The following is a 24,123-nucleotide window of genomic DNA, read 5'->3' on the forward strand; positions in this document are numbered from 1 at the left end:
GTCCCCTAGCTGTGCCCTCCTGGCTGGTCCCCTAGCTGTACCTTCCTGCCTGGTCCCCTAGCTGTGCCCTCCTGGCTGGTCCCCTAGCTGTACCTTCCTGCCTGGTCCCCTAGCTGTGCCCTCCTGGCTGGTCCCCTAGCTGTGTCTTCCTGGCTGGTCCCCTAGCTGTGCTCTCCTGCCTGGTCCCCTAGCTGTGCCCTCCTGGCTAGTCCCCTAGCTGTGCCTTCCTGGCTGGTCCCCTTGCTGTGCCCTCCTGCCTGGTCCCCTAGCTGTGCCCTCCTGCCTGGTCCCCTAGCTGTGCCCTCCTGGCTGGTCCCCTAGCTGTACCTTCCTGCCTGGTCCCCTAGCTGTGCCCTCCTGCCTGGTCCCCTAGCTGTGCCCTCCTGCCTGGTCCCCTAGCTGTGCCCTCCTGGCTGGTCCCCTAGCTGTGCCCTCCTGGCTGGTCCCCTAGCTGTGCCTTCCTGCCTGGTCCCCTAGCTGTGCCTTCCTGGCTGGTCCCCTAGCTGTACCTTCCTGCCTGGTCCCCTAGCTGTACCTTCCTGGCTGGTCCCCTAGCTGTACCTTCCTGCCTGGTCCCCTAGCTGTACCTTCCTGCCTGGTCCCCTAGCTGTACCTTCCTGCCTGGTCCCCTAGCTGTACCTTCCTGCCTGGTCCCCTAGCTGTGTCCTCCTGCCTGGTCCCCTAGCTGTACCTTCCTGGCTGGTCCCCTAGCTGTACCCTCCTGCCTGGTCCCCTAGCTGTGCCCTCCTGGCTGGTCCCCTAGCTGTACCTTCCTGCCTGGTCCCCTAGCTGTGCCCTCCTGCCTGGTCCCCTAGCTGTGCCCTCCTGGCTGGTCCCCTAGCTGTGCCCTTCTGGCTGGTCCCCTAGCTGTACCTTCCTGCCTGGTCCCCTAGCTGTGCCCTCCTGCCTGGTCCCCTAGCTGTGCCCTCCTGCCTGGTCCCCTAGCTGTGCCTTCCTGGCTGGTCCCCTAGCTGTGCCTTCCTGGCTGGTCCCCTTGCTGTGCCCTCCTGCCTGGTCCCCTAGCTGTGCCCTCCTGCCTGGTCCCCTAGCTGTGCCCTCCTGCCTGGTCCCCTAGCTGTGCCCTCCTGCCTGGTCCCCTAGCTGTACCTTCCTGCCTGGTCCCCTAGCTGTACCTTCCTGGCTGGTCCCCTAGCTGTACCTTCCTGGCTGGTCCCCTAGCTGTACCTTCCTGCCTGGTCCCCTAGCTGTACCTTCCTGCCTGGTCCCCTAGCTGTGCCCTCCTGCCTGGTCCCCTATCTGTGCCCTCCTGCCTGGTCCCCTAGCTGTACCTTCCTGGCTGGTCCCCTAGCTGTGCCCTCCTGCCTGGTCCCCTAGCTGTACCTTCCTGGCTGGTCCCCTAGCTGTGCCTTCCTGGCTGGTCCCCTAGCTGTACCTTCCTGCCTGGTCCCCTAGCTGTACCTTCCTGCCTGGTCCCCTAGCTGTGCCCTCCTGCCTGGTCCCCTAGCTGTACCTTCCTGCCTGGTCCCCTAGCTGTGCCCTCCTGCCTGGTCCCCTAGCTGTTCCCTCCTGCCTGGTCCCCTAGCTGTGCCCTCCTGCCTGGTCCCCTAGCTGTGCCCTCCTGGCTGGTCCCCTAGCTGTGCCCTCCTGCATGGTCCCCTAGCTGTACCTTCCTGCCTGGTCCCATAGCTTTGCCCTCCTGGCTGGTCCCCTAGCTGTGCCTTCCTGGCTGTACCTTCCTGGCTGTGCCCTCCTTGCTGTGCCCTCCTGGCTGTTCCCCTAGCTGTACCTTCCTGGCTGGTCCCCTCCTTGCTGTGCCCGCCCGGCTGGTGCCTTGCTGTCAGAGTAAGGTCTAATTCTTAGAGTACTTTCTCCTAAGCCCTGCTCACAGCATTAATAGTGAGAGCAAGTTCCCCCCGGAACCCTGCTCGCTGGGTGCAGTGTTGGAAGCACTCACTGCTCCTTCCTGCCTACTGGTCCAAGTGTGGGAGCACAGGTCCTGATCCTGCCCTATTACGCCAACCGTTGGGTCCGAGCCCTCTGCCAAGGGCTGGACCTCCTGGGACACTGGGCAGTAGACGGAGAAGCCATGAGAGGTCGTAGATATATGAGTCTTCATTGTAGGATCCAGTGGCCATATAGCCACTGCTAACAAGAAGCTACTAGACAATACAGTTCTCCAAAGTAAAGTCCGATACCATAGGTAGCCACACACTGGCTAGATAACCATACATCTTTCCCACATGGCAGCCTCTAACATAGGAGCTATACAAACGCCATCCTTAGAGCTACAGCCTCTCTAAGCAGCTGCACCTGCTGGTCAGTGATGCCTCTTCCCCGTTCTGCAGCCCTGCACTGGCTGGTCAGTAGCTTTATACGACTGAGACAAAAGATCTTCCTTCCAAACAGTGGCCTCCATCATTTGGATTTAGAAGGGCACGCTTGCACAGTGTGCCATGAGATTGCTGCATCCTTGCACCTATGTATAGTCCTTGGAAACCCTGATTAAGATCCCCACGCTCAGAGTGGCCTTGGACATCCAGTGTACTTTGAACAAGGCCTTCACACTCTAATTGGCCTTGGCCATCTGGCATACTCTGGCATGGTTCCCACACCTGCCTTGCTGGTGCCCTGCTAGCCCAGGCAGCCATGGGAAGCCGAGACTCACTGCCCACAGTCACTGGGCAGAGTGGCCAGTCATATGCCTGTCTGCAGTTCTAGGGGTTTCTGTATCAAAATTGCTTTAACATTTCTCTCAGCCAGAGCATCACACCCCAAACAGAAATAGGTGCACGTAAAATTTAACCGGAATTCCATCCCTGAGGTCTCAGTAAGAAGGGGAAGCGGGAAGAGAAGGAGACAGAGGCCAGCACCTGGAAATGGTCATCCAACAATTCAAGTCCATAAACAGTCCCTCAGGCAGCACTGTGCCTGGCTCCACCTCAGCTTCTCCCCTAGGAAACAGACAGAGGTCAGTCTCCTGTCACCAGCCAGTCACCTGGCCCTCTGCTCTGAACCAGGACACTGCTCGGGGACCGTACATGCTGAGTGCCTGGCGAGTCGTCTGTAAAAGTCTCACCTCCCTAACCGAAGACCACCTACTGATACCTCCTGCGCCACCAGGAGAGGCTGCTGCGGGGTGGCAGGGGCTGTCCGGGGGATGGGGGGGCACTGAGCCCAGGATAACACAGGAAGTGTCCCCTGAGCTCCCCACACCACACAGTTCTGTCAGGCCACCTCCTTGACTTCCACCCTAACCTGGCCACGCAAGTCCGGCGCCCGTGGCTGGGAGGGGAGAGTCCAGGCCCCACAGCACTTACCTTGCCCATGAGCTGGCTCAGATCTGACACTGTCTCTGGGCACAAAGCTTTGCTGAGTGTGCACCTCCTGCTGCTTCTTCTTTAAGGCCCTGCCCCGGGGGCCATCTCGAGTATAAATCTGATAAACTATCTACAGGAGCAAAGCCATAATGAACAGCACTAAAGTAGTGCTAAATCAACAGAGATAGTTCATGTCCATGGACAGAACAACTCAATATTGTCAAGATGTCAGCTTTTCCCAACTTGATGTATAGACTCAATGCAACCCTAAACAAAATTCCAATCCAGTTACTTCATGGAAATCAACAGCTAAAGTTTCTATGAAGAGATAAAGGCCCAGCAGAGCAGCACAGTATTGAAGGGGAGCACAGAGGGAGGCTGACACTGCCTGCCATGGTCTTACTAAAGAGCTTTCGATTGGTGTCATTGTCCAAAGAAGAGGCAAATGGACAAATAGAACAAGAGAGAACCCCAAAATAGACCCAATAAATCTAGACATCTTTGACAAAGGAACAAAGAAAATACATTGAAGCAAAGATAATCTCTTCAACAAATGGTATGGGAACAATTGGACAGCCACATACAAAAAAATAAATAAATCTAGATACAAGCCTTCACCAAAATTAATTCAAATGTATTACAGATCTAAATGTTAAACACAAAACTATAAAACTCCCAGAAGGCACCTTAAGAGAAAATCTAGGTGACTTTAGGTATGATGATGACGTTTTAGACACAATACGAAAGGTGTGCTGGAACAGTAAGATGAAAGTGCTCTTCTCTGCAATAGATCCTGTCAGGAGGGTGAGAAGGCAAATCGCAGATTGAGAGAAAAGATCTGCAAAAGACATTTCTGACAAAGAACTGTTATCAAAATAGACAAAGATCTCGGAAAACCTAACAATAAGGAAACGGACAACAGAATGAAAAAAAATGGGCAAAAGACCTTACCAACACCTCACCAAAGAAGATATACATACTGCAAATAAACGTATGGAAAAATGTCGTATATCATCAGATAAAAGCAAATTAAAATGGCTATGAGACACAACTAAACACCTGCTGGGATGGCGAAATCTGGAAAACCAGCAGCACCAAATGCTGGTGAGAATGTGGAGCAGCAGGAACTCCCCTCCATTGCTGACTGGAATGCAAAGTAGTTCAGCTACTTTGTCAGATAGTTTGGGAGATTTTACAAAATGAAACATGCTCTTCCCAAATGATCCTGCAATCAGGTGCTCCCAAAGCAACTGACATGTATGTCCACACGAAAACCTGCACATGTTGGTTTATAGCAGCTTTACTTGTAATTGCCAAAACTTGGAAGCAACCGAGATGTCCTGCATAGGTGATGGGTAAATTTAATCAGTGGAATATTACTCAGTGCTGAAAGAAATGACTATCAAGCCATAAAATGACATGAAGGAATCTTTAATGTGTACTCTAAGTGAAAGACGCCAGTCTGAAAAGGCTACATACTATGATTCCAACCCTATGACATGCTGGAAAAGACAGAACTATGGAGACAATAAAAAGTTTGGTGGCCCCAGGGGCTTGGGGGAAAAGGTGGGATGAATAGGCAGAGCACAAAAGAGTATTAGGACAGTAAAAATACTTAGTGTGATACTATGATAATGAATACATGTTGTTATACACAATGTAGGTTCATCACTTATAACAAACAAACCAATCTAGTGGGGGATGTTGACAATGGGAGAGGTTATACATGTGTCAGGGCATGGGGTTTGTGAAAAAAAATCTTTATACCTCCTTCTCAACTTTGTTGTGAACCTAAAAGAGCTCTAAAAAATTAAAGTCTTAAAAAGGCCAATCTCAAAAGTTATGAAGGTCATATAATGTATTATTCCATTAAATATCATTCTTGAAATTACAAAATTAAAGAACTGGAACACAGACTAGTGGTGTTGAGGAGGGGCTGGGGCAGAAGGGTGGACCTGGCAGTGAAAGTCAAGCTGAAGGACCCCTGGTCGAGCACTGATTAGATTTGACTGTGTAGATGTCAGTGTGTTGGCGGCGATGTCACCACTGGAGAGGACAGTTGCGGGTGACTAGGCCAGGAGGGGAGGGCAGTTAGGGGCAATCGGGCAGGCAGGGGAGCAGTTAGGTGTTGATCAATTAATATTTGACAAAGGAGACAAATGCATACACTGGAGTAAAAACAGTCTCTTCAATAAATGGTGTTGGGAAAATTGGACAGATACATGTAGAAGATGTATCTAGACCACCAACTTACAGCATACACAAGAATAAACTCAAAATGGATAAAAGACTTGAATATAAGTTATGAAACCATAAAAATCCTAGAAGAAAATATAGTCAGTAAAGTCTCAGATATTTTGGAGCAGTATTTTTTAAAATATGTCTCCAAGGGCCTGAGAAATATAGGAAAAATTAAACAAATATGACTACATCAAACTAAAAAGGTTCTGCACAGCAAAAGAAACCACCAATAACATGAGAAGGAAGCCCACTCTAATGGAAGAATATATTAGCCAATGATACATCTAATAAAGGCTTAAGTTCCAAAATATCCAAAGAACTTATGCAACTGAACACCAGGAAGACAAACAATCCAATTTTAAAAAGGCCAAAGGACATAAATAGACACTTCTCCAAAGAAGACATATAAATGGCCAAGAGACATATGAAAAAATGCTCAAGGTCACTAATCAACAGAGAGATAGAAATTAAAACTACAATGAGGTATCACCTCATACCTGTCAGAATGGCTACTTCAATAAATCCACAAACAAGTGCTGGCGAGGATGTGGAGAAAGGGGAGCCCCAGTGCACTGTTGGTGGGCATGTGCAGCCACTGTGGAAAACAGTATGGTGTTTCCTCAAAAAATTAAAAATGGAACTGCCTTTTACCCAGCAATCCCACTTCTGTGTGTATATCATAAGAATCCCAAAACACCAACCAGAAAGAATATATGTAACCAATGTTTATAGCAGCGTTATTTATAATAGGCAAGATCTGGAAACAGTCCAAGTGTCCATCAATAAATGAGTGAATAAAAAAAGCTTTGATACATTTACACAATGAAATACTACGCAGCTGTGAAAAAGAAGGAACTCTTACCCTTTGTCACAGCATGGATGGACCTCGAGATAATTATGCTAAGCGAAATAAGCCAGTCAGAGAAAGACAAATACCATATGATCTGACTAATATGTGGAATCTGATGAACAAAATAAACTGACAAACAAAATAGACCAGAGGCATGGATACATGGAACAGACGGACAAATGCCAGAGGAGAGGAAGGTGTGTCTATAAAAAGGAAGGTGAAGGGATTAGATAAAGAACTTATATGCATAGCCCTTGGAGGGAGGGTCACGGAGGGGAGGGGTTAAGGGGAGGTGGGCAAAGGGGGAAAATGGGGCACACCTGCAATATTGTCAACAATAAAAAATTAAATAAAAAAGGTGAACCATATGGAAATTTTGCAATTGAAATATACACCAATCTAAATAAAAAACTCAGGAGATGGGTTGAACAGCAGATTGGAGAAGAAAAAGAGAAGAATGGATGAACTGGAAGATACAATAATGAAATTAAACAGTCTGAACAACATAAGAAAATAAACTCATAAAATGAAAAGGGGCAGACATTGAAATACTAGAAGAAGTAGAGAAAGAGGATGGGGCTGAAAAGTATTCAAAGAAATGATGGCTAAATCTAACAAAAGACACAAAGTTCCAGATTCAAGAAGCTTATTAAGTTCTGAAGATGATAACCTAAAGAAATGCACACTAAGACACATCACACTTAAACTTCTGAAAACTGAAAAGAAAATTAAAGCTTCTGACCTGTGTAATGAAGCAATTCCAATAAAGGCATTTTTAAAAATATATATTTTATTGATTTTTTACAGAGAGGAAGAGAGAAGGATAGAGAGTTAGAAACATTGATGAGAGAGATACATCGATCAGCTGCCTCCTGCACACTCCCCAGCGGGGTTGTGCCAGCAACCAAGGGACATGCCCTTGACTGGAATCGAACCTGGGACCATTCAGTTTGCAGTCCGACGCTCTACCACTGAGCCAAATGGGTTAGGGCCCAATAGAGGCATTTTTTAAATCAAAAAGCAAGAGGTCAGCCGAAACCGGTTTGTCTCAGTGGATAGAGCGTTGGCCTGTGGACTGAAAGGTCCCAGGTTCGATTCCGGTCAAGGGCATGTACCTGGGTTGCGGGCACATCCCCAGTAGGAGATGTGCAGGAGGCAGCTGGTCGATGTTTCTCTCTCATCGATGTTTCTAACTCTCTATCTCTCTCCCTTCCTCTCTGTAAAAAATCAATAAAATATATTATAAAAAAAAAAAAGCAAGAGGTCTAAAAGTGTTACAAAAATTTTCAAGTGTTGAAAGAAAAGAACTTCACCCATAATTTTATATCTAGCAAAAATATCCTACAAAGTAAGGAACATTGAGACATTTCCAAATGATGAAACAAAATAAGAAAATTTGTCTCTAGCAGACTTACACTTTAAAAATGAATAAAGAAAGTTGTCTAAATAGAAAGGAAATGATAGAATTAGAAATATGGGAACATCAGGAAGGAAGGAAGACAAAAGAAAGATTAAAAATGTGGTTAAATGCAATAGGCTTTTCTCTTCCACTTAAGTTTTTTAAATTATGTTTAACAGTTGAGGCGAAATGAAAACATTGTCTGATGAGATTCTCAACATACAGAGGAAAAATATTTGATATAAATATAAGTGGGGGAAGGTGAAGGAAGACCCATTAGGGAAGGACCACCTGCATTTTCGAGGCAGCCCCCGATGGGGTTTGTTCAGCTGGTTGGGTCTGAGACCCTGTGGTCATGGCTGATGTCAATATTGCTGTTTGATATAATCCTTCTACTTAGAGTCTTATTAACAGTAGCTTTGACTAAATGATTTATGAGAAAAAAAAATTAATGGACTGGATTCTAGCCTCTGTCACTCAATTAATCAGATTGGCTAAAGGATTAGAGCACTAATGAGAAAAATTTCCAGAAGCCAAAGTGGTGTAGTAATAAGAGGTTGATATTCTTGTGGGAAGATCCTCCATGTGCCTCTGGCCTTTCTGCAAATCTTGCAAGTGAGGTAATAATTGTTCTTTGATCCAGACTACCTTTGCAAGAATACATGCATAGCAAACGTTCTTGGAAGAAAAAGATCATGTCTCCTTCCAGAGCAATGGGCGTGCATACTAATTGACTATTAGAAAGATTTGAGCTCCCTAAGGTCAGAGACCCTCACTTACAGCACAACCCACACTGTGTGCAAGTGTAATCTGACAGTCTCCGTGTCATCCTGTGGGATATGGAGCTCAGTAAATGGGCACAAATTCTGATATTCTGGCTACTGCTATTGGTGAAGTAATATGTTTTTTGTCTTTGATCCAGGACACTCATACCTTCTGCTTGCATCCCTGGAATTATGGCAATATAACTTGTTAGCTTGTAAGTGGGAAAAATCTCAGAGCTTTCAGGTTTTTTTAACCATGCCCTCTGCCTTTTAACCAACTTACCTTTTTGTACTTAAAGTAGTTAAAGTTGGTTCCTATTATTTGCAAGCCAAAGGTCTTAAGAAAACAAATTTAACATCAAACTCATTGTCTAAACATTATAAATGATCTGTTAAGCACATCAACACACCACTTTGTATGGCTCATCCTTAAGCGGTGCAGTGCACCTCCTCTGGCTAAAGAAATAATGAAATCACTGACATGGATGTAAACAACGTTGGAACATAAGTCAAAAAGTGGCCTTTTACAGCTGATGGTGGAAGTGCTATTAGAGAAATGACAGATGGCCTGTAGCCATTGCTTGGGGAACTGCAGCGGTAAGCATTCCCAGAGGCCCCTGTGGGAGGAGGTGTGGTTTTTATTTGTGTGGAAGTACCTCTCTGGTTTCCAAAGTCCCATTTCCCTCTATCAGTCCTGGGAGAGGTGCAGCTGGGGACGCAGCAGAGCTGGAAGCAAAGCCAGTGTGCGGAGCTTCCGTTCCATGTGGAGCTGGGTCCAGTGTAGCATCAAGGCAGTCACAGTCCATCAGGCATCGTATGTGGGCCCCATATGGCTGTGGGCCACATGGGCAAATGCAGGAGAGCCCACTTCTGCAACAAGAGAGCCAGGAAACCAGCACGCAGAGAGGGAACTCCTTTGTTTAGGAATTTATGTATCTCAAATCTTCCCACACTTGCAGGGGCCATGCCTACTCTGTCCAATGACCTGTTCCGGTGTGACTGACAGACAAGTACCTTCCTATTTCACCCAGACTTTACTGTGCATGCGCCTACATTGCAACTTTCTGGCAAAGCTGCACAAATGGCATGACTTTGCTCGTCCCCAGTTATTAATACCTGGGTCATTTACAACTACGGGCCCAAGTGCACGAATTTGTGCACCTTGAAAGGAACTGGGGCCACGAAGCTGCAGTGGGCACAGGGGTGAAGCTCAGCATATCCTCTGTGACCCCATCCGGCCCCTCCCGCTGCAGTCCCTGGTCCCCTTTCTGCTGGCAGCCCCGCTCCTGCCACCACCTCTCCCACACATTGACGGTGCCAGCCCCACTTGCACCCGCTGATGGCACTGAGCGATCGGGGCTGGCACTGGCAGCAGGTGCGAGTGTCTGGCAGACCGTGGTGCACAGGAGCAAAGAATTTTCAGTAACCACCAGAGGCTCACCCTGATGATAGTGACCAGTGCCCTGCCTTGGTCTGGCGCCCCCACCGGCTCCAACATCCCACCACAGCCAATGTCCGCTATGTTCTGTACTCTGCCACTTGCTGCTGAAGCCCACCATGGTCCATGGACGCGCCCTGGTGGCCAGCCCATGTCATAGTGACTGATTGTTCAGTTGTTCGGTTGTTTGGTTGTTCCGCTGTCTGGTCTATTTGCATATTGGGGTTTTATATATAACAATGGCATAAAAAATAAAGCCACTGCTCTTTTATTGAAGACATAGAAGCAAACTTCGGCTAGATACCTGTGAGACTGGGCAGTGACAGTGCTCAAGGGGGTGAGCACTCAGTGCAAGCCGGGACAGGAAAGGAGAAAGCCCGTGGTGCTGACCCGATTGTAATTGCAAATAAAATATGAGCATTCAGTTCAAAGGAAGTCGGTTCAAGGGATCAATAAAGGCCAAGTTGTAGAAGCATTTCAATACGTAGCACATGCAGCTAAGAGGATCACTAATGAGTTCTTGTAAAATGTAGTAACATCCTGAATATGAGGATTGGGAGAATAAGTATGATTCAAGGGCATAGGATTTATTAAGTAGGAGTGAAGGAAATGAGCAGGTCACATTTCTGACATGAGGAGGCTTAAGCTAGGAATTAAAACGAAAGAGGCACATTGTATTACACAGGAGTAATTCAAAACTAAATGTGCTAAAACAGTGGTTCCCAACATTTTGTTGGCCATGCCCCACCTAAGCATTTCTAAAATCCTGATCCTCTCCCCACCCCATGACATAATTCTTATTATTCAAACAGTGAACTCCTGTTCACATGGAGGAAGACTAAAAGGCCATTAACTTGGTCTAAACAAGCTTCCAAAGAACATGGCATCCATGAAAGAGAAAAATAAAAGAAAGAAAGGACAGTTGAAGTACTGAGGAAGAAATCACTAAGAAATTGTTAAAAAAATAATAATATGAAGTGATATGAAAAAACAGCAAAGTTACAAAACATATAATAAATAATAATAATATGAAGTGATATGAAAAAACAGCAAAGTTACAAAACATATAATAGAGAACTGAAATGCATAAATATGTCACAATATGTATTTATATGCTGTATATGAGGTTCCTAGAACCATAAGAAATGCAAAAAAGTTCACTGTTAACTCATTCTCAAATTGCCCCCCTTAAAAATCAAATTGTCCCCCTGGGGGGTGTGTGCCCCATGTTGGGAACCACTGTGCTAAAAGATACTTGCATAAAAGATACTTGCAAGAAGTTCTACTCCTTGTGCATTTATTCAAAGAAGGAATATTTCAAATACAAATCCTATATAATAGAAGGGTAATATGCAAATTGACCGAATGGCAGATGACCAGTTGTTATGACACGCACTGAGCAGGCAGGCACACAGAGCAGTTAGGGGCGATCAGGCAGGCAGGCGAGCAGTTAGCAGCTAGCAGTCCTGGATTTTGTTTGTTTGTTTATTTGTTTGTTTGTTTGTTTTAATATATTTATTTATTGATTTCAGAGAGGAAGGGAGAAGGAAAGAGAGATAGAAACATCAATAATGAGAGAGAATCATTGATCGGCTGCATCCTGCACACCCCTTACTGGGAATCAAGCCCGCAACCCAGGCATGTGCCCTTGGCCGGAATCGAACCTGGGACCCTTCAGTCCAAAGGCTGACCCTCTATCCACTGACCCAAGCCAGCTAGGGCCTGACTGCTGGTTTGACATCCCCCGAGGGGTCCCAGATTGCGAGAGTGCGCAGGCCGGGCTTAGGGCCCTCACATGCACGAATTTCATGCACCGGGCCTCTAGTGCAGTTATAAGAATCAGGTTTTGAGAAAAAAAATTGCAGTTTGCATTTCTAAAAAATGCATTTCAAAGACACAATGGTGTATTTCAAGATAGGTGTAAAGCAGAAAATCTAGAAGTAAAGTGCCCGTTTTTACCCATGAGTATAGCTTCTCTTTCCACACGTGTGCATATGTGCTTTTGCTGCAATCCTTGCAGCCTCTTCTCACTAAGCAATGAAGAAAAAAACCCAAAACTTTAAAGTTGAAATTCAGAGTTCACAAGTCTCATCTTCCTGCCAAATACAAATATTGAATTTTATTTCAAGGGATCCCATCATTTTATTGGACCTATTTCCACTGTAACAGCTGCTAAATGACCTATGGTAGGGTTATCATTTTTATTCTAGAAACTTCTTTATAAGCAGTTTTCAGCTGAATTAACCAAGGCAGCCTATTCTTACCATTCTGCATCTTTTGTTATTCAAATTATTCTAGTAGACAGAGGGAAAGTATTCACTCAGCTAAAATGGAAGAAATTTGCATAGTAAAAGGATGGCAGCCTTGTTATCACCATAATAATATGGACTTATTCTGCAAATATAAACGAAGTTGTGAATATAGCAGTATTCCCAGTCTGAAATTGTCATTTCAGACACCTATTCAATATAGGAACCATGGGCCTTATGGGGAAAAGGCAAAGTTCCTTCTTACAAGAAATGTAGTTTATCAGGAAAATTAAGGAACTATTTTCAAAAGTTTTGAAGACAAAGACCTAATTGACAGTGATGAGCCCTCCTGCGTCGGAATGCAAAATAGGAGAAATGCTGGGAAGTAACTGGTGGCTGCGGGCCTCGCTGGAAGCTCTGTTTTGTTTTCTTTCCGCTTGCTGGAATAAAGATGACCTGCTGCTGCTGGAGAATCCGTCTCCCCTTGCTCATGGGAGTGGGGATCATGGGGTGCCACTGGTGTAAGTATTTTCAGAAGCCCCCATGGGAGAGTGAGATGTGGTAGCAGACTTCATTCGTGTGGGGTTACATCGCTCAGGCTGCGAGGGTCCAGGTCCCTTAGCCCCGTCCTGGCAAAGGGCAGCTGTGGGCTCAGCAGAGCCGGAAGCAGGGCCAGTGTGCAGCCTATGTTCCGTGCCGCAGCGGGCCCAGTGCAGCACAGGCTGACTCAGGCTATTTATCCACCATGTGGAGCCCACATGGCCACAGCCACGAGGACCAACGCAGGGAAATGCACCCCCTGCAACAGGAGTCTCAAGGGAGCTAGAGGGCGAGAGCCAAGAGCAAGCGAACTCCCTGGTCTGGGAGTTTACATATTCAGGTTTCCCTGCCCTGCCAGTGGCCAGGCCTGTTTTGACCACTGACTTGCTCACAGATGGGACTGATGGGCAAGCACCTTCCCGTGTCACTCAGACTTTACTGGGCATCCATCCAAACTGCCTTTGACCAGTGGGGAACAGACTTGGACAGTGTTAAATTGCAGCTTCCTGGCAAAGTTGTAGAAATGGCAAGCCTACATTATCTAGTCTCCCCTTTACGCCTTTCCTGTTAAATAATATCCCGATTATCATAACAGTATTACTACTTGCAAGTGAGCATTAGCTGAGAATGGGGTGATCAGATGTAAGGGTCTGAGATTCCCAGTGCTGCTTGCCAAGTCATGTTCCTCCCAGTCACTTCAGAGGATGACCTGGAGGGAGGGAAAATGAGAGAATTAGGGAGTGAGAGGGTATTTCACAGAGGAGTCTTCAGAAAAAAAAATGGTAAAGAGGAGAAAAGGCAAATGTGGAATCAGAGCAAAGGAGGAATGAATGGAAAAAAGAAAGAAGACGAGTGCAGAAAGCCAGGAAGGCACCAGCCATCACAGATCTGACTTGCCGTCCTACTTAGGGTGTGAGCCACTCTGTCAATGTAAGAAACGTTCAAACCTGTGAAGAATTTTTGTGAGTTTATTGAGCCAAAGTGTCGACAATGCCAGTGTGAGAAATGGCTCACCTGTCCAAATGTCAAATGACAGACTAGGAAACAGAAGTGTGGTAAAATGAGACTTTTAATAACACTCTCGAGAGTAGGCACTCGTTGTACGGGATCAACCGTGGGGCAGGGACACAGCCTATTTATTTAGACCAGTGATTCCCAAAGTGGGTGCTACCGCCCCCTGGTGGGTGCTGCAGCGATCCAGGGGGGTGGTGATGGCCACAGGTGCATTTGGGGGCGATGAATAACTGCTATTAAAATTTTAAAAAAATTAATTTCCAGGGGCTGAGTAATATTTTTTCTGGAAAGGGGGCGGTAGGCCAAATAAGTTTGGGAACCACTGATTTAGACCCTCCTCCAGTTCCTCATTGGCTGAGGACTATTTGGTCACCTGTTTCCTAATAGGTTGCCCAGGTATTGCTGTGTCCCATTGAGTTATTTAAAAAAGGGGGCTGGGGCCTTTTCTAGTTGCCTCCACCTCCCTTTGTCTAGACCAGCGGTCAGCAAACTCATTAGTCAATGTGCTGGGCTGCATATCTGGTGCTTCGGCCAGTCAGGGCACGCTGTGCTCTCTGTTCCTAGAACACATAGGAAGGTGGTCACTGTACTGATGCTGTACTGTGTCGGGAACAAATTGTGTAAACAAGGCTTTGCAACTAAGTTTGTAGTTTTTGCAAATAAAAACGCTGTAACTCCTGTAGTCAGCACTGCAGTTCAGCCTTTGCTTCAGCAAGGTGCTGTAACTGTAGTCGCTGGCCAGCTTAATAAAGGCTCCTAAATCTTGATCTGAGTCCCTGGTGGTCATCTCCACGGGTCGCCCAATTACATTTGGAGGCCCCAGTGAGATCCACTTCGGCCGAGTTGCCGGTGGACACCCCGGACGCCCCAGGCGAGGACACTCCAGTCTCCGTCCCGGGTCCCAGGGAGGCGGAGTGTTTTCCTCCCAAAACTGCAATCCGAAAACGACGAGCCACCTGGACCTCCAGCGGGGAGGTAAGAATCTGGTATCTGTCTGTGGAACTTTCCCTTTAGGACTCAAAAGAGGGCTGGACTCAGCGGAACCTCAGAGTCTGACCGCCCAGATGCGATGGCGTCTGGGGGTCCTGGTTTGGGCAACCTTAGGTTGCATTGTCTGGTTTGTTTTGTCTTTGTTCTTTGTTGTCTTTGTCTTTGTCAAAATGGGTCAGGGTCAGTCGTCTTCGTCGACCCCCTTACAATGTTTTCTTGAGAATTTTCAGGACTTCAAGAGATGTGGAGAGGACTACACCACCCCCATTAATTATTTTGATTTACAGAAATTTTGTGAACGAGAGTGGCCCACGTTTGGGGTTGGGTGGCCATCCACCAGTCCTTTGATCTAGGGAGGCATATCGGGTTCATCACATTGTTTATGGTCATCCTGCCACCCTGACCAAATTCCCTACATCCAGATATGTGTAGACATCCTCACTGAGAAACCCCGGTGGTTAAAGAAATGCCAATGCCCTGAAGAAAAATTAGGACAGAGACAGACTATTTTGCTGACAGAGCCCCCAAGTGGCGGAAAAAGACAGACCCTAAGGTCTTGCCCAATGACTCCTAGGATGAGGTCTCAGGAAAAGAGGAGAAGGATTTGAGCCTCTGGGGCTTAGAGTAAAGAAGGAAAAATCTAGGAGGGAGAGCAGCTAAGGACAGAGTAAATGGCTAATGCAGAAAAGTGGTGCGGGGGGGGGGGGGGCAGTGGGCGTCGGCAGGGAGAGCAGGGAGAGATAGTTTTTGTTGATATTTACTTATCTGAACTATGCTGGACTCAAGGCCGCAAGCTGCTACTAAGCACAGTAAGTTTTTCTCTGTCCTGTTTTGTTCTCTTTAACCCTTCCAATACTAAATTAGACTGATACAATATACTTGAAATTACATAGGGAAGCAGTTCTTACCTGTTCTTAGTAATCTAAGAAATATTGGCTGTTTACTTTATAGTAATCATTAAAGGATTGAGGTTTCTAAGAATAAGGAATTACTGAGTAGAAGGTCTGAGGCATGGTTATGCATTTTTAAAGGACATAGAAAGAAGGTTTGAAGGCTAATTTATAAGTGTAAAATTTATAAAGGTTGTGTATGTAATAAGAAGGAGAAGAGAAATGTTAAAAGGAAATTAATTAAATAATACAGGCCAGTAAGCCAGAAAGAGTAAATAATTTATATTCTGCCTCCCTAAACAGAGGGTAAATAGTTATGTCAAAGGACTTAGGGGGGACTGATAAAAGAAATCCAACAGTTACTGTTTTGTTATAACTCTGGAGAGTCCATAAAAAGGACTGACAAAGAAAATCAGAAGATCTTAAGGCAGGTCAGTAGCTTTTTCTCCTTATGTAATTCCTCCAAAATTTGGCAATACTTAATAAATAAATCATGGCAATACATTTCTTTGCATAAATTCAATAAGACCAGTTTCCAATAGTGGTTTTATTGACTGAAAATTTTGACTGGAGTATCATGTTTTAAAGAGCCTTGTCTGAGCTCTGAAGACTTGAAGCCAATAAGAGTGTCATGGAGAAAGCCTGGTATCTTGCTTGGTAGCCCTGAAAATAGCTGGCGCTGGAGCGTCAGGCCCATGCCCTACCATCACTGGCAGTTGGTCAGAGTACAAGGGGAGCAATAAGGGCATCTCTGCGTCCCTGCGGAACCCCCATGCACTCTGGGCCATGACTAGTAGGAGGGCTGCTGAGAAGGACCTTAAAGCAAGGACAATGGGCCTGGGCAGAGCCACTGCAGGTGAGGAATTCACCTAACTCAGCAGATACTGCAGGCAGGCCTGATGTCAGCTAGATGGCTTCGCTTCCTGGCCCTATGGGGCACATTAAGATTCAATCATGAAATTCCAGCAAAGGTAGTCAGTTACCATTCTTGTTGTGTTTATGCAAACAATCAGGCCAAATTGAATACAGTAAATAAATTAGTATTTTAATAAACAGAGGGATAATTTTAAGGAGAAAAACTCTATTTCAATAGAAGTTATTAAAACTGAAATGTTTTCTTTCCCTCCCACCAGACCATTTGTTACAGTTTTTCTCTGCCAGGTCACAAGCCCACCTCCTTCTGTGCCCAGGCCTCGTAGTCCCTCTGACAGACAGCAAGGATCTCTTGGCTCTGAGAGAAACTTCTGACCCGCCTCAGCAGGAAGTAATTAAAGAAGAAATCCAACGTCCATTTTCCCTGAAACAATTCTGAGCCAGGATCCTTGAGGTAATATAGTAGGCAGTTAGACAGACATGAGCAGAGCAAGGACGATGGGCCAATTGGCACTGCCCGATGTAACTAAGTCTTTCCACTTCTATGTATGAAGACAAGGGGACTCCCCAGAAGCAAGAGGGAACTAGGCTGCAGACGATGCAGCCCAGGAGGCTGCCCTAAAATCAGTGGGGCCTTTACAGATTCCCGTGACTCTTCCAGTCCCTGACCTACCCATCTCACCAGCTTACATGGAAACCCAATCTAGAAAAGCTGAAATCCATTACCGAAATCTCCTCAAGTCCTTACAGGCACTCCAGACCAGCTCAGCGGCTGTGCACCAAATCGCCCAGGCAGCTCATCAGGAAGCCTGCGTGCTCAACCGGAACAGCCCACCTGTGTGTGCCCCTGGTGATTTGGTCTGGGTGAAGCGACACGATCTAGGTACTCTTGAGCCTCGGTGGGAAGGGCCTTTCCAGGTCATCCTAAGCACCCCAACTGCTGTCAAAGTCAGGGGAAAGAAGCGCTGGATTCACCGCACACAAATCAAGAAGGCTGGCAGGAAGCAGAATCAATGATTTGATTCCCAATAAGACCAGTAGGGAATGTGCTGGGCTGTATATCTGGCTCTTCAGCCAGGCGGGGCACACTGTGCTCTCTGTTCCCAGAACACATAGGTAGGAAGGTGGTCACTGTACTGATGCTGTACTGTGTTGGGAACAAATTGTGTAAACAAGGCTTTGTAACTAACTTTGTGGTTTTTGCAAATAAAAACGCTGTAACTCCTGTAGTCAGCACTGCAGTTCAGCCTTTGCTTCAGCAGGGTGCTGTAACTGTAGTTGCTGGCCAGCTTAATAAAGGCTCCTAAATCTTGATCTGAGTGCCTGGTGGTCGTCTCCGTGGGTCGCTCCATTACAGTCAACAGAGCCAAATATCAATAGTACAATGATTGAAATTTCTTTTGAGAGCCAAATGTTTTAAACTTAAACTATAAAGGTAGGTACATTGTTATTAACTTAATTAGGGTGCTCCTAAGGCTTAGGAAGAGCCACACTCAAGGGGCCAAAGAGCCACATGTGGCTCGCGAGCTGCAGTTTGCTGACCACTTGTCTAGGGGAATCTTCCTGGAACATGTGCTACCAGCCACATGCACAGCTCTCACCCTCGCCCACCCCCTACATCCTGTTTGCTCTGGGGAAGTTCAGGAACCGCCTGGCCACATGCTCTTTCTTTTCTATGAAGACGAATCAAAGGCATGTTTCTTACACCAGGAAGCAAAATCTCAATGGGTTAAGAATGCTCCAGTTTTGCACCTTGTTTTATACATTACAATCAAAAGACAAACACAGTGGGTTACATGAAATCCATTGGTGAGAGTTTAGAGAGGTGGGAGAAAGCTAAGAGGGGAAATCTCTGGGATTGGATGAAAAGTAAAATGATAGACACATACACCTTTTACAGAGGTGGGTACAGGATGGTTAACAGTCAACAACTAACAAAATGATAACGATGAGAGGATTTATGGTCTCTGCCCTGGTGTCTTGGTTGTGCCCTGTGAGGTCTGGAAAAAGGGGAGTTATCCTAACATTCTAAAGGTATGTTATGGTAGATGCAAAAGACAATCAACAGGCTCAGTTAAGGTAAAGATTGACCTTTGTCAGGGAAGATACTGGCCTAGGACATGACTACCAGCCATAAACTGCCTTTAGTTAAAAAGTTTTAATTTCAGACCACCCTTTGTGGTTACTTTAGGTCTCTGAGTTTGAAGGCCACCACACAGGCCTCCCCTGAGCTGGTCAGGTTAGCATGTGGCCCCCTTTCGTCCACACCTCCCAGCTGGGTCACCTGCCCAGCAAGGCTACAAAGGACTGTCCATCACAGCTTGTTGTCATGCTGTCTTGTCACCCTGGTTGAAGGGTTCTAAGAGATGGTAGAGAAGCCTCAGTGTGGTGGGGTAGGGACATAAGCCCCCTCTTTAGAGAGAGGTCCGGGCTCCTCATCTCCCCAGATGGGTCCACTTTGCAGAGAGGAGACGTTGCAGCCACACTTCTCTGGCCTGCACGCCACTTGGTTACCTCTGTGTGTGGAGGCTGAGGTGTCCCAGCTGCTCTGTATTTCACCAGCATTTGGATGCTTCCCAAGGAAAGGACAGAGAGCCCAGACCTGGTGTCAAACAAAGGACGGTCGGATTGTTGATGATGATGAGACCAGCACCAGGTGTTAGACCGGACATGGGTTCACAACCTGGGTACTTGGATTCTGGCTGGGAAAGAATTCAGGACCAAGACTCACACTATAAGAGAAAGTTTATTTAGAAAGTCACAGAGGTGGAAGAAGTAACACCTAGAAGAAATGGGCTAGGAAACAAGTTACAGAAGCAAAGGAAGGGCCCTTGGAGCTTGGAAGTGAGGAAGGTGAAGGTGCTGCACTGGTGAGGAGGGGGAGGGGAGAGGAGGAGGTGAGGCTGTGCTCCCGGGAGTGAGAGGTGCTGGGCTCTCTGTCCTAAAGGCTTTAAGGGTGGAGACTGTAGGGGAGGTTCCAGGGGAAGGAGCCACGGACTATTCAGCAGCTTCCCAGGTGTGTCCTTTTAGGGTGTGGTCTCCACTGATTGATTGGTTGGCACCAGGGCAGGGGTCATTATCCAAAGCAGCTGGTCCTGAGGCAGTTGTGGGGTTTCTTGTCTGGTTTTGCTGCTTTTCTGGGCCTGGAGCTGAAATACAACTGAGGCCCAGATGTTATCCCTAGAGATGAAAGGTCAGGGGTCCAAACCATATGCCAGGGGGGGAAAGGTCACCCTGGGGATGAGGCCCCGCCTGCAATTGTCCCTTCCAGGCACTGGGGGCTTTTCGCCTGGTGATCTCCTTTCTGTGCCGGCCCATCTCCTCGCTCCGCTAACTTCTAACTTCCTCCCACAGGATCACAGAGGTCTGACCACCAACAGACAAACTGTACCCTTCCCTCGGAGACACTGGCAATTTAGTCTTTTTCTTCTTTTTTCCAACCCCAAATCTCCGCTCCTGTGAACTGTAAGCCCTGAAGGTAGGTTTTGCCTCTTCCATCAGGGAGCTAGTGGATGACAAGAGTCAGAACTTGGCCTCCAAAGGCGAGGGTAAGCCGCCACCCAAGGATGTGCTTGCGTGACATTTACTGAGGTGCTAACACCTTGAATTTCAGGCTCTTCCTCTGTAAAGCAGCAGTCCTGGGGTTTAGAAGACGAAGTGGAAGAACATATGTCTAGCACCCCAGCCACAATGGCACATAACCCATAGACAAAACCCCAGGAGGCCGTAGGAGTTTCCTGTTGCTGCCCTAACAAGTGACCATAAACTTAGTGGTTTGAGTTTAAAACAACACAGAGCTTATCACTGTGCAGGTTTGGAGGCCAGCGGTCCTGGTGCTGACAAGGCCGTGCTCCTGCTGGTGCCTCCGGGGGCTGTTCCTCGCCTCTGGCTTCCCAGGCCTCCTGCTTTCCTTGGCTCATGGCCCCGACCAGGCTCACTCCAAACTCGGCTTCTGTCATCGCCTCTTTTCTGAGAAATGGAGACATGCCTGTCAAAAATCGGAAGGAGGCAAAGACAAGTAAAATAGCAGATGAAAAATAAAAATTTGAGCCCAAGTGACATCATTAAACACTGTAGTCAATGTGTGAATCTAAAGGAGCAAAATGAGGAACTCAAAAAACAGGGCAAAAACCTATTTCCTATTTGCAGCTACGGAAATAACTGCTAGCAGAATGAAGAACAACTTCTCTCTCCCTCTCACACTGCTTGTTTGCACTTGTTTCGCTAGAATAAACATCCAGAGAAAGGAAGCCTCTTTGTAGGCCCTGCTCACGGAGGGTCCTCTTGTTTATCTCTCAGAGCAAGAGCACACCTTCTGGAAAGCTCTAGTCCGCGGGCCGTGCCTACCGTGGTCTCTTATAGTTTCATCCCCTCCCCGCAAGTCCTGGTGAGGTAGGAGGGCAGGGAGCGCTGAGCACATGTGCCCAGCCAACTGCCCGGACCAGCAATCCCGGAGGGGCGTGGGCACAGGCTGGGTGTTGTCCAAACCCCCGCCGGACCTTGCAGGCAGCAGGTGAGCGCTGCCCAGACCCCGCATGCCGCGCTGGGCTCACTGCAGACAGTGAAGAGGCAGCCCCTGAGGCTGCACTTTTCTTTTTTATTCTGTTTTTTTAATGGCGCACAATTGTTTATTTCTGAAATTTTTCATTTCATATTTTCAGACCACAGTTGGCCACAGATAACTGAAACCACAGAAAGTAAAACCATGGATGGGGGTGGGGCTATTGTACACAGAAAAGCCCGCATTGGAAATAAGAGTATTTTTTCTCTTCATTTTTTTCCTTTATTGATTAAGGTATTACAAATGTGTCCTTATCCCCCCAAACCCCCACCCCGGCCCCGCTCGTGCCCTCAGCCCCCTAGTGTCCGTGTCCATTGGTGATGCTTATATGCATGCATGCAAGGCCTTTGGCTGATCCCTCCAGGCTGCACTTAGAAAACAGTTTTACTGTTTGCATACATTGATTTGATTTCTAAAAACTATGAGGCACAGATGTTTTACTGGAGAAAGAAAAACAATGTAAAAGACATCGCCAGCGTGTTACTGTTAGCTGTGGAGCTGGACCTCGGCTCTTCAATTCAGCTAAGAAAGAACTCAGAGCCAGGACTCTGCTGCAAGAGAACGTTTATTTAGAAAGTCAGAGGCAGAGGAGGCATCAGCTGGGCTGTGCGGATTCAGGAAACAGTTATAAGGCAAAAGGAGGGCCCTTGGAGCTTAGGAGAAAGAAGCAAAGACAACGCGCCTGAGGGCGGAATCCAGGCTGGACCACCAGGGTGCAGAAGAGAGGAAGTCGTTTCTGCTGCCGAAACCCCTAAGGCAGCGGTTCTCAACCTTCTGGTCCTTTCAATGCAGTTCCTCATGTTGTGACTCAACCATAAAATTATTTTCGTTGCTACTTCATAACTGTAATGTTGCTAGTGTTATGAATCGTAATATAAATATCTGATATGCAGGATGGTCTTAGGCGACCCCTGTGAAAGGGTCGTTCGACTGCCAAAGGGGTCGAGACCCACAGGTTGAGAACCGCTGCCCTAGGGCAAGGCAAAGGAGTTTCCCAGAGCTGAAGAGCAAGCTCCTGAGGAAGACGTTTGCCCCGAGGACGCTTTGAAAAGCCAGGAGGAAGCTGACCTATGAGAAAGCTAAGCACTACCACAGGCAGATGCGCAGAACTGAGACTCGGATGTCCAGGATGGCAAGAAAAGCTGGTAACTGCCAGGTACCCGTGGAACCGAATTGACATCGTCATCAGGGTCAGAGGTATCAGTGGTGTGAGCCCAAAGGGCCGAGAGGTGCTGCAGCGCCCTCGCCTTCGCCAGGTCTCCAAGGGCCCCTTGGCTAAGCTCAGCCAGGCTCGATGAACACGCCCAGGGTGCTGGAACCATATGGTGCATGGGGGACCCAAACCTGACGCCAGTAAATGACCGATCCACAAGTGGTTATGGCAAACTCAACACAAGCGTAACAGTGATTGCTGGATGCCGCGGTAAGTATGACATCATCTGCATGAGGGTCCTGTCCATGAGATCTACGCGGCTGGAAAAGCGTCCAACAAGCAAACAACTTCCCGTGGCCCTTCCAGTGGTCTCCACGCAGCCGAATGAAGCAGACCCCCCGCTGTGCAGAGGGCGAGAGGCGGGAACGAGACCAATCAGCAGGCTTGCTGGGAGGGTGAGCTGAGGGACGTGCCAATGTGGCTTTTGCAAGCTGGTCAGTCAACAAACAGTGAGTGCTGTGAAATTGGAATAAATCCGTTGAGGCGCAGGAGTACTCGATAGAGAGCACATGCCCTGGCCCTTGCCTTAGGGGGTTTGCACCTGTTTTCTAAGGCAGGATTTCGGGGAGGTGCAAGGAGCCCCCGCAGAGAATCCACCAGCTCCCCCGGGGACTCTTCTAGGGTGCGGTCTTCACTGCTTGGTGGGCACAGGGCAGGGGCATTGGGCAGCGCAGCTGGGCCCGAGGAGCCACGTCATCACTGGTCTGGTTTCGCTGCTTTTCTGGGCCTGGAGCTGAAACACAACTGAGGCCTAAGTATTAGCTCTAGGTGGACCAGAATTTAGGCTTTGTTCCTAAGATTATCTGATGTGGCCACAACCTCCGTGTCCTGAGGGCTTAATGCTTAAGGGAGTGGCTGTGCAGGGCACGCATGGGCATTGAATGAGACTATTCTCCGCCTCCTGTTCCTCCTCTAAGGGGTCTAAACCTCAAAGCTATGCCCTAACCGGTTTGGCTTAGTGGATAGAGCGTTGGCCTGCGGACTGAGGGGTCCCAGGTTCGATTTTGTTCAAGGGCATGTACCTTGGTTGCGGGCACATCCCCGGTGCGGGGTGTGCAGGAGGCAGCTGATGGATGTTTCTCTCTCATCGATGTTTCTAACTCTCTATCCCTCTCCCTTACTCTCTGTAAAAAATCAATAAAATATATTAAAAAAATAAAAATAAGCCACACGGCTAGCGACAGGCTAGTGGAGGGAAGGTCCCACTGCGGGAGGTCCTGGCCCTTCGCAGTTGTTTTCTCTGCTTTGCCCCTGCTGGGCTGGGACTTCCCGCCACATCATTGCCGGAGGGGTGAGGCGTGAAGAAGAGGAACTCAGCCTTCCTGAAGCTGACAGAGCAGGTCGGGGAGAAGTAGTTGCAAATCCAGGACCTGCCCAGGGCAGCCTGGGTGGAAGCCGAGTGGGGTCTCCCCCCCTCTAACCCCCGCGGTCCCCCCAGCAGCCCGGTTAGTCAATGTCATGAGACAACCACGTGCAGAGCCTGGGGAAGGAACTCACCATTCCTGATGCGCCCGCCCAGGTGGGATCGCCCCAGGGGAGCTGGTCAGGGATGCCCTGACCTGTGCGGGTGCAGGAAGGGTGGACCGGCTCCTTGCAGAGAGGGCATGCAGACCCTGCTCATCTCCTTCGGGTTGTTATTCATGGAACAGGTGCTGGCTCTCATCCCAGAGAGGGGATTGTGTCATCCCCAACCAACCTGTGGTCTCTCCTCCTCCCCCAGAGGCAGGCCTGAGCCCAGCCCAGCAGGAGCCTGGCAGGGGCAGTGCAATGGGAAGCCGAGGGGCAGGGGGTGGGGGGAGGAAGTGGGGTCCAGGCATGGGTGG

The 24,123-nt window shown here is 47.8% G+C and overlaps 1 pseudogene; it reads left to right on the forward strand.

The window, feature by feature from the left end:
* The window catches only part of LOC138998973 (large ribosomal subunit protein uL30-like), a 74,140-nt pseudogene extending 51,441 nt beyond the window's left edge, over positions 1 to 22,699 (forward strand).
* Positions 22,700 to 24,123: the final 1,424 nt, after the last annotated feature.

The sequence above is a fragment of the Myotis yumanensis genome, unplaced genomic scaffold (genome assembly GCF_028538775.1).
Source record: "Myotis yumanensis isolate MYYU_CA2020_CCGP unplaced genomic scaffold, mMyoYum1.0.hap1 SCAF_21, whole genome shotgun sequence".
In the NCBI taxonomy this organism is placed as follows: Eukaryota; Metazoa; Chordata; class Mammalia; order Chiroptera; family Vespertilionidae; genus Myotis; species Myotis yumanensis.